This window comes from Cydia splendana, chromosome 13 (genome assembly GCF_910591565.1).
Source record: "Cydia splendana chromosome 13, ilCydSple1.2, whole genome shotgun sequence".
Classification (NCBI taxonomy): Eukaryota; Metazoa; Arthropoda; class Insecta; order Lepidoptera; family Tortricidae; genus Cydia; species Cydia splendana.
The window spans coordinates 10050127-10069815 of NC_085972.1; the positions used below are offsets into that span (position 1 = coordinate 10050127).

Below are 19689 nucleotides of genomic sequence, written 5' to 3' on the forward strand. Positions count from 1 at the left end.
AAAATACCTCGAGTTTAAAAGTGCCAGTATGAAATGGCCTTTTGCAGTAAGTTGTTTTTAATCATTTCTAATCTTCGCAATCGCAATTTACATTTTAGTTGCAGCGTGTGTGTCACCTTTTTTTCTAAAAATTTATAAATATATCATCTAGCACTTCCGTATCCTGAAAGTTATCAACTTATCAGTAACTAGACATGCCGAAGCTAATTTGATTAAGTTATCGCCGAGAACTGGCGGGTAAGGTGCTTCATTATCTTGAAACAAAAGTCGTTCCACAGACAGTGTTAAAATCATCCAATGGTACTTTTATTGCCGTTACAAACTAATGGTGTTATTTGTAAACGAATGTGAAATCTGACAAGCCGTTGATAATCATTTGTTGTCATGTATGTGTTTGATATCAAACGACAAAATTGAACAAAGGATTGCCAAGTTTTATGAATAAAGTGAGTAAAATAGGTATGGCCTGTCCGATTTCTAAGATCAAGTTCGCCATACATTTACTATGGTATATTTGATCTTAGAAAAACGGACGGAATATATTAGTGTGCACGATTGAGTTGGAACGAACCAGAGGGTCTACCGCGAACCAAGTTCGACGTGTTGCAGAGGCAAGTGGGACAGAGAGCTGTCGCACTTGTAAATTCGTACGTAAGTGTGACAGGGAGGCAACACGTCGAACGTGGTTCGCGGTAGGCCCTCAGATGATATCGGCAGTTATAAAATTTAACGCCCTCCTGTTTTTCTTTGTAAGCAATCATCTTATTGCAGCTCGTTACATCTCCACGATTCCCATTGTGTGGGGAACCGTTGCACTTATTCTGTTCTGTGTGTGGTCTTAGCTCTTATACAAATAGTACCTACCTATTTGCCTCCTTATATGCAGTCTATGAAATACAGTCAACAGCAGCTTCTTTAGATACCTAAGCGGGTATTCGGAATGACCTACATCTACAGTTAGGATATGAGAAAACACACCCACAAACTGCTAATTGATCATTTGCACTTCATTAGTGTCAATTTAGATTTTGATTGAATGTTTTCAGAACCTTTGCCATTTTAGGTAACTTTGAGAATTAAAAATCGAAGTTATCAATGCAGAAATCAGTCTGAGACTATAAGTCTGTATCTTAAGGTAGGTATTAAAAAAAACAACGGGTTGCACTCCGGGAGTGCCGACAGAAGTGAAAACTCAATGACTAGTCCAAAATGTCTGCAGCACTATGTATAATTGACCCATCCTCCTTTCTATTGAAAAACTTTAGTTCCGAAATTGCTGGCCAGTGAGCTTAAATTTGTAGCGTTAATTGTTTCGAATAGAAATTGTAAAGTTACCTTGCAGACCTCGCATCTAAATATATTTGGTCATGATATTTTGAGTTTTATTCACCAGTACTAGAGTTCACTTTTATTAGGGATTTCATCAAGATGTAGCTTTATTGAATTATATTGGAGTGATATAAAGTTAGAATGTAACTGTGAGATCCTCGTATTTCAGCCCGTACAAGATTAGAACCAAGCTTTATTGCTTAATATAAAAGTCCAGTTTTAAATAATTGACCTGATTATGACACGTTATGACTAAAGTTCTTTGGTGAATAATATTGTCCGTCACACATAACATAAAGTCACGCAAGCGCCCTGCGCCGCCTACATGAAACAGCAGGCTCAGGCATACATTTTCGCCGTGCGGTAGAAAGAGAGGAGAGACGCCTTACGCGTTACGCCTTACGCTGTCTCGAGTTTATCATTTTTTCCCCACCTCAAAAAGTGCTCAGCGCCGCTAAAGAAGTTTTCACTTCAAAAACCCGGCAAGTGCAACGCAAAAAAAACGGTCACCCATCCAAGTACTGACCCCGCCCGACGTTGCTTAACTTCGGTCAAAAATCACGTTTGTTGTATGGGAGCCCCACTTAAATCTTTATTTTATTCTGTTTTTAGAATTTGTTGTTATAGCGGCCACAGAAATACATCATCTGTGCAAATTTCAACTGTCTAGCTATCACGGTTCGTGAGATACAGCCTGGTGACAGACGGACGGACGGACAGCGGAGTCTTAGTAATAGGGTCCCGTTTTACCCTTTGGGTACAGAACCCTAAAGAGAGTAAACAAAATCTACCCTCAAATGGCTTCTTAAACCAGTTGAGAATAGAAGAAAACATTACATGATCAAATAATGTAGGTATAAGTCAGGTCGTTCATTGACGGATCCAGGTGGTTTTGTATTTGATTGGTTAATCAATAAATGTTATAACTACCCGAAAATGTACAAATTATTTGTTTATTTTTATGCCTAAAGATACAGAGATAGTAGCAGGCAGCTTATTGGTTCATTTTAACAACAAATATTTAAATATTTCTACGAAATAGTTCAGTAGATGGGATAATGACGGCGGATGAGCGAGTCACGCGGCTTATGTAAGGGTGCAAATGTCAAACGTCCCCTTCACTGCGTCCGCCGCGCCCAGCGATCACGAGGACCCGTGGGATTCCGACTTAGAGCGTATTTGCGCGTTGAAGTGACAAGCGCGACTTTAGATGATAGGTACGGTCGAAAGTATTAATTTATGACCCATTTCGTACCTTGTCACAGTGACAATCAATATTAAAGTCGCTATAGAGACCTCATACTATAGTCACTGCGACAAGGTACAAATTGGTCATAAATTAAAACTTTCGACTGTACCAAGAACCTGTGCCAAGAACCTTATAATTATGTACTGTTAGTAATTTAGTTTTATATTTTGAATGGTTACTTATTTTAAACTTTTAAATGTAACTTGTTGTATAAAAGCGAGCAAATACGAGGGATTTGCTATTTATATTATTGAGCAAAGACCGCAGCAGCAGCTTTAGTACGATGCCGCATTCGCTTTTTATCTAAATTAGATATATTTTTGTTGATTATAATTTTTGTTATATTTTAACGTCATAAATTATATTATTTTTCAAATCAGTTACCTACAATCACTCACGGACCTTACATACAAAATTCTTGCAAGAACTTATTTACATATATTTACCTATAAATACTTACCAGAACTCTATGATATGTACTACTTTTGATCAGGGATTTTTGAATTTCGACCACTCGATTTCGTGTAAGTATTTCTTTAAATAATATCTGCAGTACTAGGCATTTAAATTCTACTAATAGAATTGAAATCGAGTGGTCAATATCAATAGATTCCAAATTTCGATCGCTCGTATTTCAAAAATTAGCATTTCGCCGTTTTCCACCGATTTTCGAGTGACGAAATCGAGCGATCGATATTCAAAAATCGGCCCCCAGTCGTAGATCGATAAGAGTGTATTTGACCCGATTTAGTCAATAACACATCTCTTAGGGCGTTACTAAACAAAACATACAATGTCATTGCGTCGCCGTTGTGCAAGAAATGCAAGCAAGTATTCACCATACCCATTATACCTACATGATTAGTAGCAAGGCATCTGTGATTGCGAACTTACTGGTTGCATCATTATTATGTAAATATTTTGACAGGCTGTCGTCGCGTCTTTATTTATGAGGACCAGTGTAAAGGGATCCTCCAGCTCTAGAACGTAATATTGGCATAAAGCTCAACTCATTTTGGTTGATCGATCTTTTATCCAAATTAAGTTTATTCATTCCCGACGTAAATGTTCAAGGAGTTAAGTTCATTTTACGTTAGACGCCATGTCATAAAATCTGTGGGAAACATTTATGCTGACAACGGCTATCTACAGATCCTACGACTGATAAGAGTTGAACACGTTTTTGTACACATGTCTTGTGTACATATAACCTTCGCAAGTCTAATCGTTATGTCATAGACATCATGGTTTTAATATTGTCAATACGATATACATTGCCCGCAAAAACCATGGCATTGGCAAATTGCCACGCCTTATATTTGCCAACTATTTAATTTAACAGGCAAGTCTTAACGACAATGGTATCTAAATGGCAGTTTTAAACTTTTGACATAGTAACGTAACAATAGGTATAAGGTAGGTAATCAACCATGTAAGTAATGGTTTGGACACTAAATACTGAACATACTGTACTTACTCATCGTACGTACTTGGTATAGGTATACTCTTTATTTTTAGGTATTTAAATAAAAGTAAACAAAATCTACCCTCAAATGGCTGGCTCCTTGAGCCAGTTGAGGGAAGTTGAAAACATTACATGATCAAATAATGTAGGTTAAAGTCAGGGGGCCGATTTTTGAATTTCGACCACTCGATTTCGTGTATTTCTTTAAATAATATCTCCAATACTAGGCATTAAAATTCTACTAATAGAATTGAAATCGAGTGGTCAACACCAATAGATTCCAAATTTCGATCGCTCGTATTTCAAAAATTAGCATTTCGCCGTTTTCCACCGATTTTCGAGTGACGAAATCGAGCGATCGAAATTCAAAAATCGGCCCCCAGGTCGTTCAGTGACTGATCCAGGCGATTTTGTATTTGGTTGGTTAACCAATAACTGTTATATTAACTACCCGGAAATGTACAAATTGTTTGTTTACTTTTATTTAAATACCTAAAGTTACAGATTATAGATATGTATCAGCTCAAATTATCTTCTGTGTATTAACAAGCTAATATTTATAAAGTAATTCATGAAGTGCTCCAATATTTCGAAGTAAAAATCGTACCCTAAATGGCATGTAAAATGAAAGCAAATTTGGTTAAAAGTATTTAGATGCAATTCACAATGGATTGCCTCGAACCAATATCATCCTATTCACCGAAGTTGTTACGAATCTCGTGGTCATGTTATACTCGGAATAAGATCACAGTCGATATAAGGTGTTTTGTGAATTAGATACCACATGTCCATGATGCGTGTACGTTGATCACGGCGGCGCTGGACCTGAATACTAAACATGGGGTTTATCACTTATGGGGTCAGGAATTTCCTCTATTTTTTCAAACTGCGGTCGATGTAAGGAAATTCAGTTTTTTTTCTCGTGTTATTGCTGTAGCCTGTAGCCTTGGATTAGTTAGCTTTAGTTCTTAATAGGTTTACTTTTCTTAGGCTTATTAGGTTAGGAAGAATGTTAAGATTGGGTGCCTGCACTGCCTACAGATTCTCGGGTATTTTTAACTGGTAACCCTGTTGAAGTCCCACGCGTGATGTGAGTACTAACACGGGCGAGACACGAATTCGAATCAAATTAGCTTCAATGTCGCTAATGCAGAGTCACCAGCAGAGAAACATAGGATACGGTGTTAAATTTGCAGCATAGCAATTTATATATTTTTTTTCTTTTAAAAAAAAAAAGAACCCTAATTGTAAAGGTTAAGAAGCAAATCTTACTGGAATATACTCGTAATATCTAGATCTAAAGGAGACAAAAGAAGAAGGTTCTAAAGCTTCTCAAAAGCGTAAAATCCTATCTCTGTTTCTAAATTCCCTACCTAAAACAAAGTGATTAGATATACTGATTATTTATCACTAAGAAAACATAAAAAATATGATGACTGACATTTAATTACACACCTGTCTGTCAATAACATTATTTTGACTTATGTCAATGCTTTTTTATTCAATCTAAAATTTAACTACTATTAACATCTCAATTGTGTATCAAGGGAATGGTCATTATCCATTTATTATGCAAACAAAGTTTCAAAATGTTTGTAGTACCCATGATCAAATCAATTAAATTAATGTCCGGTTATATCCGTCACTTGATTTAAACAGTTTTTTATTTATTTGTCAACTCATGAAGACTCATGGTTACACTATAATTAACTCAGCAATCAAAAGTTCACAGACGACATCGCCAGTCGCGTTGCGGTCGCGGTCGAATAGCGGATTAGCAAAAACATGGCAAGGCTATCGTGTGGTCACTCGTTAGTTTAGGTACCCTATTTGGACAAAAAGACGGAAATTAGACGATAAATCATGTCATTTACGTCCTTTTACGCAGCTCATAGTTGTCCCCATCGGTTCACAGGAACGGTAACACAAGGATATACATCTTCTCCGATCATTGTCGTTACAATTCCGAGGTCACGCTTCTTCAGTTTAGACTGAGGCAAACGCTCGCCAATTTAAGTAACTATCTACACAAAAGACCCATAGACGCAAAGTTAAGATGATATCGCAAAAGATGAGGTGGCAACAGGCATGCTACGAATTAGAATATGTGTTGGCATTGGCATTTATTTGGTTAAGCATGAATATCAAGATCTAGATCAATAAATAACCAAGTCTAAGCATGTAAAGCTTCTGTAACCTTTATTTTATTCTTGAGTTCTAAAATTTTGCAACTGCCTACACTATTTACTAGAGATGCCACGAATATTCGGCAACTATTCGGTATTCGACTACCTAAAAAGGGAAATTGCACAATAAAAATAACCGCAAACCACTAAATTTAATGTTTAAAATGTTTTCTTGGTATGTTGTTAAATACAAAGACTGTTTTTTGAGCATTTGTTGGTTACTAATAATTTTATTTATCTATATCATGGGTTCGATTTTATTGACTTTGACTACATTCACTAGTTCTGAGAATCTGAGCAACAAAAATTAAATCTTAGCAAACGTTGTGCTTTGTTGGCGAACAGTTTTTATAATAAATGTGACTCAAATTGTACAAATGTTATGCCGATAGAGGGGCCGAATATTCGGTATTCGGTATTCGGCCAAAACCACTATTCGGGGCATCTCTACTATTTACCAATCTTAACGATTAGAATACACATGTCAATACCTTAAGTTAAGGTGCAGTAGGTTCAGCCAGCAGAGTTTTTGAAAATAAAGAAAATATTCTGACAATTTGGTATTTAGGATAAAAAAGGATCACAGAGCACTTAACACAAAAAAATAACAATTGTTTTTATTTACTAGGTATATAAAAACGAAAAAAAATTTTAACGTACGGTCACTTCACAAGTCTAAACATACTAATTTCTATTTTATACAAATTACAAGAGTTATTTATGTTGTTGTACCTACAGTTGCGATTGAACCCACAATATTATTGCTGAGTTTACAATCAGAATCACATTCACAATTAAATATGGCGGATTCCTATCCTAAACAATTATTGCCCAACGACCAAAACCATTCTGCCTTAATCTGAACGGATAGGTCATTTGTAGAATATAATATAACTGCATAGCCACAGTAGCAATTACATTTTATGCCCACAACGAACCATCGTTTTGTCAATAATTATGATCATTATTTAAGTTGGAGTTGCTTACCACAACCAACAATTATTCTAAATCTAAAGTCAGATGGCAGTAACCAGCTATTGTGTAACAAATGATTACGTACCTATACTCTTAAAGTACATTCAACAAAAATATAAAAGTGATCAATTTTTAATAATATTTATTTAATATTAATAATATTTATAATAGTTTTCTTGTCAAATAATATCAGAAAGTATTGAGCGAGTTCAGCTCAGCCGCAAAATTGCATGACCACTTTATGTATGAATTCTTTAATAATATTTTCATGCAGTTTTGCAGCTCGGTGAACCAATCTAGACTAAATCCACTACATTATCAAAATATTATTGGTTGTGGCAAGTTGTAGTGATTCGACAAGCTCACAAACTTTTTCATTTCTCATCGGACATGATTAGCAGGTTTTTTACTAATTTAAAAAAGAGGGTAAAGCACCTACGCTCAATTTTATCATACAGTCAGCAGCAGAAGTTGCTAAGCGGGCGAGGTGTTCAAAATTACCTTGACACACTCTAATTCTCTTTACAATAAAGTCGCGTCAAGATCATTTTGAACACCTGGCCCGCTTAGCAACTTCTGCTGCTGACTGTACATCACTTAAATAAATAAATAAATATTATAGGGACATTCTTACACAAATTGACTAAGTCCCACGGTAAGCTCAAGAAAGCTTGTGTTGTGGGTACTCAGACAACGATATATATAATATATAAATACTTAAATACATAGAAAACAACCATGACTCAGGAGCAAATATCTGTATCATCATACAAATAAATGCCCTTACCAGGATTCGAACCCGGGACCATCGGCTTCATAGGCAGGGTCACTACCCACTTAACACACAAGGCATGTTCTTAGCAAACATAGAACATTGTTATACTTTATGATCAACGCATATTACGAAGTGTTTATTCGTAGTGATCTTATGTGTCCCTCAAGTGCCAGCCAAAAGCTTTGCTTGAGCTTTGTTGTTTACTGTAACAAAAATAAATCAACCACAAATCTCACAGTGTAAGTATTATCAAAGAAGTGTACTTACAATACCTTCTTACCGGTAAGGGGCCCATGTTTGTGTTACCTACGTGAGGAATGCCAGTACTTACTAATAATCACCTTGCGCGACCATAGCTGGAATGTGCTCAAGCCTGCAGCTAACTGGTCCGATTACTACCAATCACCACGTAAACTGGCGAACGGTAAACGTATTGTTGATTATTTACTGAATAGCTATGTAGTAGACACGCGTAAATATAGGGTTGGCCGCTCGAAATCACGGAAGCAATGTGCTTGCGAAAATTGAAACATGGGTTACAGCATAGCGTTTGGTCTGGGATAGTTTAAATTATTACGAAGTGTTTTTTTCTTTCTTTTTTATAATTGTACTTAGATAATGAACAAGTAGCTACGCTGTACTTTTGCAGGTGCAAATGTAGTAAGTTTTCTTGATACTTTAAAAAATATATTGGCATGGACTCCAATTCTATCGTAGTCAAAATAGTTAACAATTTGTAGCAAACCGGCAAAGCCAAATAAATAATCATGGATTATTCTTTAGCGTCGTTTATTTTTTAATAAGATCCTTCTGCGTTGACAATAATCCTCTAAACTCTAAACAAATCGAAACATGTAGTAAATTACATGAGTACCTAACCCATTTAGAATACATAATTTTACCACGAAGAAAATGTTTACTAAAAACCTGCTGGCAGTGCTGGCTAATGTTGCTTACCACAACCAACAGAACCTGGATTCCACTCCTTTGTAGCAAAATATGCGTGCAACATTATCATTATTCAAAATATTGACAGATGGTCGGACCCATTAGTCGCAAGAAGTTGTTTGCTTGTACCTTTTTAGAAAGTCTATTTGAAGATTCCATTAACATCCTTTGACGCGTTGTAGCACATTCGACAGCAAAACTTGCTATTCGTATTCGAAATGATCTGCATAATACGCAGAGTACGATCGCCAAGCCGTTCAAAAATCATATTCATCACTTTGTCCCGCTTAACTACCTTTCCTTCTGACTATATTTCTATATGCAGTCAGAAAACGTGTTTTCATCATAGAGCGTAAATTGATTACCCAGTATAACGCTTTCGTTCTTTTTGACTAAGTAAACTTGTAGATTGCCAACAACGGACTAAAAAACTATTTTAGTAGGTAGTTGATGTATTTGGGCACAGCTATTTGGCATGTTTGCTGTCCTGATTAGAAAGATGTAGAATTGAGGTAAACACAACATTGCGGTACTGTTGTACAATACCTATAGGTCAAGCAACTCTTTGAGTGTCGATGATAATTATCTATCTCCGATAATAGAAAGAACAGTCACAATATTGTATGCACTAAATATAACTGTCTACATTACAGCATTGATAACATTATGGAGTACGTGACGCGCATTTATAATAAGTTGGGTGATAAAACCATAAATATTTTTTTTTTCAATTACTTCAACCATCGTGTTGTAAAGTTGCAGATGTATTAAGCCTGCAAAAATCCACAGTCCTCAAATAATATTTCGAGAGACATATTTTTTGGTGTTTGCGCCTGATAACAGATGTTGACCGGTAAATATGAGACCGTAAAACGCCGTGATAAATTCCTTTTTAAACGTGTTCCTATGATTAATACAAACAAGAACTGCGCGTTCTAAGAACGATTTCTTATCAAGCAGGACGTGAGTAACGTCAATCTTGCTCAAGCTTTCCGAGTAGGTTCAAAGACAATGAAGGAGAGGAAAAAAACGAAGGCGTCTAGCTGACATTCCGGCCGAAAAAACGGTGTCAAAATTAATAGCCACTCGTCAGAGATAAATAACACAACAAATCAAATTAACGCAAAGTAATTTGTCCATCTGTCCGTTAGTGATGTTGTGTGGAAAGCTCAGGCTATTTAACAAGGTCACGAAAAGAGGGCTTTATCAACAAATATCAGGAGAATAATATTTTTTTTATAAAACATTAACGAAATGAATTATGACCCGAAATATGTTACACCAAACATCGGAAACCTCCAACTATAAATAGAAATAACTGATTCAGTTAGTTCTTGCTTTAGCGCTACAATGTACCTACTCATGCGCGAACATTTCTCACAGGAAGAGTAATGTTTGACTAAGTAGGACAAGGTCTTGGCCTACCATTCAGGCATTCAATGAGGCTGACAAGAAAAAATGCAAATTATCTCACCTACATAGTTGGTTATACACGCCTGTCGAAAAAGGTTTTACGGCTGTTTTAGAATAACATGGAATAACAACAAACAATTTTACGTAAGTATAATAATATCTCCGAATTTTAATTGTAAGGCTCAAGAGATTCAAGCTCCAAGCCGGTTATGTAAGTAGGTACCTACGTCCCTGACATTCCTCACAAGAAGCTCATCAATTCATGTACGTAGGTGCATTTGGATTGTGTAGACAACTCAGGGCCTCGCAAGGTCGTCGTGACGGTGCACTCAATTAAAATCTTTGCAATGACGAGGCCTGAATTAGGGGTGACTAGATGACTAACGGCGCGATTCGGGAAATAAATTAGAGATTCACTAGATATGACGCATAGCGCCGTAATAATATTGGAGCGGCGTTAAGAGCGCTCTTACAAGAAAAGTCGAAATAATGCAAAATTGATGATACTAGTCGACGAAATTCAGGACTTTGCGCTCATTATTAGAAACAATGAGTACTTGTTCCAGTAAAAGCGTCTTCTTATCTTTATAAATATCGTTGTAAATATTAGAAAAAGGACTTATTAAATTAGTAATGATTTTTTTTCTGATGGTCGTTTCCGAAAAACCCCGTGAAGCACTGAATGGCGAGCTCTTATTTGGAAATGTTGAGAATTTTACTCTGCTAAACCTGGCTATTTTGTATTACTAATACCCTGTACTTTAGGCATATCAAACTATATTTTTCCTACATACCTTTGAGAAAGAGAAAATCAAAGTAAAACGAACTCGATTTTCTCTCCGAAACAAGTGTCAATTCCTACGAAAATCTACTTAATATCGAAGTCATTTTCATACTCAAGCAATCTGCAACGTTTGCTTATACTGTTGGTATACATTAGTGTTTATGAAATTCTACTATAATTTTTTGGCAATTTTTTGAAAACTACTCTATATTACCGATGACGCGCGCTGCGCCAGCTCAGTGCCGCGGCAGAGCTTGTAGAGGCAGGACGTGTGTCGGTCGGCTCCGCACATTTTCAACGGCGACGACGAGGTTTTTTATCATTGTGTGCGGCGGGCGCCGTGTAAAACGCTATACTGTGTGCGTGTAAACCGCAACGAGAGACTTTGATCCTAGCACTGTTTTTATAGTATTATAATTTATAATGGTACAGTTTAATAAACTACCGGACAGGATTAAAAATATTTGAAACGACCTGACATTCTATATGTATTTATTTGACTCAAGATAGTACTCAGGGTCTGATGATGGAGCCGGAAGGTGGTCACCGGTACTAATCAACCATGCAACTAAACCACTTCGTGTTTAGGCTCGTTTTATTCATCTCAACAAGATCTTTGACACAAGATAGTACTCAGGGTCTGATGATGGAGCCGGAAGGTGGTCACCGGTACCAATCAACCATGCAACTAAACCACTTCGTGTTTAGGCTCGTTTGATTCGTCTCAACAAGACCTTGGACACAAGATAGTACTCAGGATCTGATGATGGAGCTGGAAGGTGGCCACGGGTACCAGTCTACCATGTAACTGAACCACTTCGTGTTTGGGCTCGTTTGATTTGTCGCAACAAGATCTTTGACACAAGGTAGTACTGAGGGTCTGATGATGGATCCGGAAGGTGGTGACCGGTACCAATCAACCATGCAACTAAACCACTTCGTGTTTGGCTTCGTTCGATTCGTCGCAACAAGATCTTTGACACAAGTTAGTACTCAGGGTCTCATGATGGAGCTGGACTGTGGCCACGGGTACCAGTCTACCATGTAACTGAACCACTTCGTGTTTGGGCTCGTTTGATTCGTCGCAATAAGATGTTTGACACAAGATACTACTCAGGGTCTGATGATGGAGCTGATGATGATAGACAGGTACCCGTCGCCACCTTCGCGCTCCATCATCAGACCCTGAGTACTACCTTGTGTCAAAGATCTTGTTGAGATGAATAAAACGTGCCTAAACACGAAATGGTTTAGTTGCATGGTTGATTGGTACCGGTGACCACCTTCCAGCTCCATCATCAGACTCTGAGTATCACCTAGTGTCAAAGATCTTGTTGAGACGAATCAAACGATCCTAAACACGATGTGGTTTAGTTGCATGGTTGATTGGTACCGGTGACCACCTTCCGGCTCCAACATCAGACCCTGAGTACTATCTTGTGTCAAAGATCTTGTTGAAACGAATAAAACGAGCCTAAACACGAAGTGGTTTAGTTGCATGGTTGATTGGTACCGGTGACCACCTTCCAGCTCCATCATCAGACTCTGAGTATCACCTAGTGTCAAAGATCTTGTTGAGACGAATCAAACGATCCTAAACACGATGTGGTTTAGTTGCATGGTTGATTGGTAATGGTACCTTCCAGCTCCATCATCAGACCCTGAGTTCTGTCTTGTGTCAAAGATCTTGTTGAGACGAATCAAACGAGCCCAAACACGAAGTTGTTTAGTTACATGATAGACTGGTACCCGTGGCCACCTTCCAGCTCCATCATCAGACCCTGTGTATCTTCAGTGTCAAAGATCTTGTTGAGACGAATCAAACGAGCCTAATCATGTTACTACATGGTTGATTGGTATCCGTGACCACCTTAATCATCATCAGATCCTCAGTACCAGTTCGTTTTTAAACCCTCGTTGATACAAACTTTACAACCTATAGGTACCAAATGCAATGACGAAACATGTAAATAAGCGAGTAGGTACCTATAATTTCTTTCGAGTAATATACCTTCATAAGTACGAGTATGGGGCTATTCATAAATTACGTCGTTTCAAATGGGAAGTGGGGGGGGGGGTCTGGACATCGGATGATGGTAACATGACGTAGGAGGAAACAGATTCATCCGAAGCTTGATTTTTGGATGATTTGAGGGGTGGGGGGGGGTCAAAAATCGTCAAAAATAGATGACGTAATTTATGAACAGCCCCTATGTACATTTGCACTGCATTTAGTATTTTCGTACTTACCAAATAACAGTTTTAGAACTTTAAAAGTTAAGTACAGTTAGTGTTGTTATGGTTGATTTCAATATGCTTCGCGAAGGATCAAGAATGTTTAATCCATCATTGTAGTGCGAGTGTGGTAGAAGGGATCGGCGAACTGAGCTCGCACGGCCTGCCGCAGCGCGTAAAATACCTAAACTCGCTCAACGCCGAAATGTAATAGCGCTCTTAATAGCGTAAGCGCCAACCGCCATAAGGTACGTTTACCCGTGGGACGTCACATATCTTTACTATTTCATATCTAGTGAATCTCTAATTCATTTCCCGAATCGCGCCGTATATATCGTTTAAGTTTTGACTTGATTTCCCGTGTAGGCGTAAAAGTTCCACATTAAGGGAAGACCGTCATATAAAATTTTGGTTAGGAAGACCGTCATAGCCATATAGGGTAAGAAGTCTCGTATTTGTATACGTACTTTGCTCAGATACAGAAAGGAAAAGCTTCGCTCCTTCTGCTTTACCGACCTTCTAAGTGGAGTTATGTGTGTACAAACCCAAGAGTTAGAAGCAACGGAAGAGCTTGTAGACGGTCTTACCTGATAGACGGTATTCCCATGACCTTATATATTTCTTCCCATGACCTTATATATTTCTTTGTATAGTACTAAGTACCTTGTATACCTCCGTAAAGCCTTGAATAAATTTGAAGACTTATTGTAATATTATATCCTAAAAAATAATATGACAAACATTTAATTTGGGAATGTTAATACTTATATGTACAAGAATTACATTCGATATTGGTATTTATTTTTTCTAATAATTATTATCGCGTGGTCAACCAGCTAATGATACCTACTGGCAGGTACTTTATTGAACTTAGGACCTCAAGTCTCCGTCATCTAATTGGCTACAGCTATTATATGTGGTATCACAAAAAGCCTTATTGTATAATTTTCAGGATTCTAATTATTATGTTTAACAAAAAAACATACGCAAAACATTAGGCGGAGGCGTCATTATATTCGACTAAAAAATAATGACAGTACACGCCGCCCGTGGGCGCGGGCGCAATGATCGGTGTTTAGACAGTTGTTATGTTTATTGACGTGGTACTGATGCAGGTGAAAGACCTTTGACATTAAGTGCATTAGCTGCGTGAATTTTGAAAAAAGTGACGTCAATTCATAGATGTAAGTAAATTGAGGTAGATATGGTACCAGGCGCACGATCGTGAGCCATTAAATGTAGGTTACGGAACCTACATTTAGTTAGTCGTATGGGTGACGCCAACCTGTCAAATTGTCAAAATCGTTGGATCAAATTTTAGTTTTGTCAACTATGAACGTCACACGTCTATATAAATAAAAGGTCATTGCGTCAATTGATCCAATTTAAAGAAAATTTTGAATAGTTTATGTATGTCATAAATCAGATATTTAATTGGTCTTTAGGTAGTCTAATTTATTTTTTAGAGTTATGACTAACATAACATATAGTAGCTAGGTAAAAAGTCTATGTACAATAACAACGTCATGAGGTCAAAACTAAATTTATAGTATCCTGCGCCTAAGGACATCACTTTACCTTGTAAAACTAAGTCCTCTACCACGTCTGCCTGTTCGTGTCATGTTCGCGATAAACTCAAAACCTACTGATCGGATTTTAATGCGGTTTTCACCTATCAATAGAGTGATTCCTAAGGAAGGGTCAGGTGCATAATTTGTTAAGGGTTTGTGTAAATTGGTTGCACTACCCGTGCGAAGCCGGGGCGGGTCGCTAGTGTGAAAGATAATAAGACTCGAAAACTTAAACCGTCGCTAACACTGTAGGTAACACAAGACAAATGACATAAGGATGTCATTGTTATTATACTTTAACTTGATTGTGCAATCAACGTACGCATTTAACCTGCAGTCAAAGCATCCTAACACAATGGCCAGTAATTATGCAAGTTTCCAGCTGATCGGCCGTTTCGGGCATTGCACGATTTCCTGTGTGTACGCGGCACGCAGTCGCACAGGAAGCCAAACAAACGCAGAAACATTGTTCGAAGGTAGCACTTAGCCTAAGGATGACGAATGTGATTGCCCAATTCACGTACAGGGTGGGGAAATAATAGGGATACACTTTTTTTTAATGTTATTCTATGAAATAAAAAATATGGAAAATAGTGTCAGGCAATTGTTCACCTCTGACAGATGATGGAAGGAATGATTGAGGTGAACTCTTATCATTGATACCTGCGTTATTCTCATTGATTGCGTCTCAGATATATTAAAAATCTTATTTTTTAAGATTAATCTGTCTACATATATTTCATTCATTGTGTGTAAACAACCGTTGGTTATATCCTGGAATAGAACCAAGTACGGATTTGGTGCCAAACTGACGGCCGTCACCGACATAAAGGTGTTATGGTAATGCTTAGGCATAATAATCCACCACGTATAAGGACATCTACCTAGCCTGAAGGTAAAGCAACCTATGTGTTCATGACAGACATAGCGCCTACGTCTTTCTTGCTTATCAAATCAGGTACATGCGTCAGTCACAGCCACGCCATTGCATTTCCATCTATGGTGAACGTTGACGTTGGTAGCCTACGTTTGGCCTAATAACTTTAGGCCCTAAATGTAAATTGGAAGGCAGCTTTTTAAATATGGATATCACTTAGTGACTAAGTCTTAGTCTCGTACTTTTTTAAATGTGTTTTTTCGTGTTGTATATCTAATAAGGCATGTTAGTCAAAGTCCAATTTCGAAGTCGGGAGGAACAAAAGCTTATTACAGCATTGACGTGTAAGTGTATGTATGTACTTACACATTAAATAACTTGAATCCAAACAAAGAAAGATATTACCAAAATTGGTATCTAAGTATCTATGTAATCTTTTCATTTTTCGACTTATCCAGTAGACAGATCAAAGCTAATAAAGATAATTTGAGCAAAGTATCTCTAGTGTAAGCAACTAACAAACACTGTAATTTGGAACTTATTAACATTCAAAATCCTTGATGATGTGTGGGTGTCAAAGAAACATATGTATTTTAGTTCCGATAGCAAATAACACATTTCGTCTTCAAAATGCCTTCGAATTTATAGTTGTGGCACCAGACTGTTAACTATTTGGCGACTCTATAAGGTTAATATATGCAGGCATGTCATTCACATTAGCATCAGAATACGAAGAAGAAAAATATATTATTTGTTTCAACCACTCAATAATACATGGTCGTATTTAACTGAGTTATGTCATAACACAACCTTTTCTTCACTGGCGGAAAAGCTATATTTAAACACTTGCGTCATTATAATAGCATATGTCTTCGGTAAATAACGTGGGTGTAAACTTGTTAGCGATACCTCGCCATGTTAAAAAACAGTATTGCAAAAAAAACGAATTACGTCGCTGTTTAACTATTTTGGAAGCTAAGATGACACTTGATAGAATCTTAATGATGTTTGATTTAATAATAACTCTACACTACGTTGTCCTTCCACTTGAAGGTTTTTTCAATAACATTAGTACATATTTAAGTATTTAAAATAAACAAGTTTGCTGTATAGAATTTTGTAAATAAAACTGATAGGTATATTGAAACTCAAGACTTGGTTTTACTTCAGTAGGTATGAAATTCTTGTGGTTTTTAAGATTTCAAATCACAGTGTTTTTTGGAAAATAAAACATTCGTTAATAAGTGTTCAAAACGCATAAATCTAGTGAAATGCATTTGCATTAATGAAAAATATACCAACCTTTCAGAATTAAAAAATAACACCCTCAAAGGCTCCGGGAAACGATAATAAAAAAAGCAGCAAAATTGTCACAAACACTGAATTTTCACTAAATCACTGAAGCAATCACAGAGAAAATACTTCTCAAACAATACCCACTTCACTTCACCACAAGTCGTTAGTTAATAGAACTTTTAAAGAATACTTTTCATTCAGAAAAGTTCGTAAAGTAATTCGGAAATCGTAGGGACGGCACGCGGTCGAGTGAGACAGAGGCTCGTGTGACACGGCGCCGAGCGGCTGCGCCGGAGAGGGGCTATCGTGGAAATGCGTGGTCGCAGGCGCAGCCTTAACCGTCAACCCGCGCTGCCCTCCCAAGGAAAAAATTACGACCTTGCTATTTTGACGAAAAAATTCGCGTATGCAAATGCAACTGTTAACGTTTAGTTGTTACGACACCAAAGGTACTAATGTAATGAACATGTTTGTGTGCCTTACTCAACATAGGGACGAGGCGATTTTTCATATTCGTGACATAATATTGCAAATTTTGTTTGTACCCTCACACATACCACACCATGCCACCTCACACGTACCATAACAATGTCACAAAATTAAGCTATATTATTTAATTTTTTATAGCTTTGGGGCTATTCATAAATTACGTCATTTCAAATTAGGGGGGGGGGGGGGAGTCCTGGACATCGGATGATGGTAGCATGACGTAGGAGGAAACGGGGTCATACGAAGCATGATTTTTAATGATTTATAAATCATAATTTTAAGATTAGGAACTTAAAATATAAAAATAAAACTAATGATATTAAATAGCTGTATTGTATTGTATGCACAATTAATTTAGGTTACTTAACATAGGTACAGTTTCTCATAGATAGGCAATGACGTACCTTATTTTTTTAGTCCAAGGCTAGATGCGCTTCACTAATTCGAGTAATTAACTATGAACCAATGTAATTTGCATTTTAATTACAGTCCAATGTTACGAGTACATACCAATAGATGACATTAATTTCCATATATAATTACTTGTACGAGTATAGATTACAGGAAAATCGAATGGAATGCTTTAGGAAATCATTCCACGCAGCTATTTACAATTAATTTGCCTAAGTATTGTGTTAAGTAAATGATAATGATTTCCTGATACAATACTGTCTGTATGAGACTAGCATACATACTTATAATTCTGATTATAATCTCGAAATTTTAGTTTAATAGGATAGTTTAATAGGATTAATTTATTACTAGCGACCCGCCCCGGCTTCGCACGGGTTACACAAAACCTTAACAATATATACACCTAAACCTTCCTCAAGAATGACTATTGATAGGTGAAGACAAGCATGAAAATCCGTTCAGTATTTTTCAAGTTTATCGCGAATATACATATACACAAACAGAGAGACGTGGCGGGGGACTTTGTTTTATAAGGTGTACAGTAATTTACTTTGGTTTCGAACCACCTGAGTCTTAAATGTAAAAATCTGTTCAACAACTTTTGCTTGATTGTGTACAAACTTTCACGTAACTTTTTAGGCAGTCGAATTACGAATTGTGGACACAGTACAGTGTCATCGGAGTGGCAGTGACTTTGACCTCAAGTTTTATTTAAGAAATAATTGTTATCTATCAATTTTATAGCCCAAGGATCACGCCAGGACGCGTCGTGTTTTACGATGTCGTTCGTGACTTGAATTTATGTGGTGGTTCGTGTTTTCGGATAGCTGTTTGGTTACAATCGTAAATGATAATTTATTCTAGCCGTATTCTATCATAAACTTGTTGGACCACGTATTTATTTTTTATTAATGTAAGTGGTTAATATCTACTTGGCAGTCAAAATGTATAACTACCAAGAAGAAGGAAAATTCGAACCATTTTGATAGCTCATGAGTACCTAACGACTTTGTGCTAATGTACAAGTACAAAGTTACAATGCTAATGCATGATGTACGTATATAAAATTAAACTATACGAAAATATATTAAATGCATCTTGTCACATTCATTACGTTACGATGATATCTTATTCACCCTTCATTTGTTACGTTTCCACTTAGATTACTAAAACTAAACAACAGACTTAGAATTAAAACTGATAATTTGCGCTACAGGTAGATCAAAAGTATTTTGACACTTTAATGAAATGCTTTTGCTCAACTGGCAAGACGGTTAAAAAAAAACATTTCATTAATATTTTATGGCATATCCTCTGGGTTTCCTCACAGCAGTAAATCGAGACGGCATAGAGTCCCCTAACTTCTGTATATGATCATATAGTATGTTCGCCCATTCTGACTGAAGACCTTGGAAAAAACCCCATTGTTTGAATTAGTTTTGCACCTCACACTGGACGATCCAACGCTTCCTATAAAAGCTCTATAGCATTAAGATCAGTACCTTGACTAGGCCACTCAAAAACCTAGATTTTTTGCATTAAAGAAGCCTTTACATGACCGGATTTGTGCTTGAGGTCGTTATCATGCTGAAAAACCCAGCGAAGTGGCATATTTTCTTTTGTATGTGGTATCATTTGTGTGCAGAGTAAATTTTCATATACATATCGATCCATTATCCCATC

At 37.0% G+C, this 19689-nt stretch overlaps 2 protein-coding genes across 3 annotated transcripts in view; one reads left to right on the forward strand and one right to left on the reverse strand.

Annotated features, from left to right (window-relative positions):
* LOC134796016 (fibrosin-1-like protein) overlaps nucleotides 1-19689 on the forward strand; it is a 323185-nt gene that overhangs the window by 194487 nt on the left and 109009 nt on the right. The window lies entirely within an intron of this gene.
* LOC134796019 (serine/arginine repetitive matrix protein 1) overlaps nucleotides 1-19689 on the reverse strand; it is a 214925-nt gene that overhangs the window by 124366 nt on the left and 70870 nt on the right. The window contains exon 1 of one of the 2 annotated variants that reach the window (XM_063767929.1): nucleotides 17110-17127. The exons of the other annotated variant lie outside the window; for it this stretch is intronic. The gene's annotated coding sequence lies outside the window, so the exon portion shown is untranslated. Of the gene's footprint in view, nucleotides 1-17109; nucleotides 17128-19689 lie in introns of those variants that run through there. 2 annotated transcript variants of the gene reach the window in all.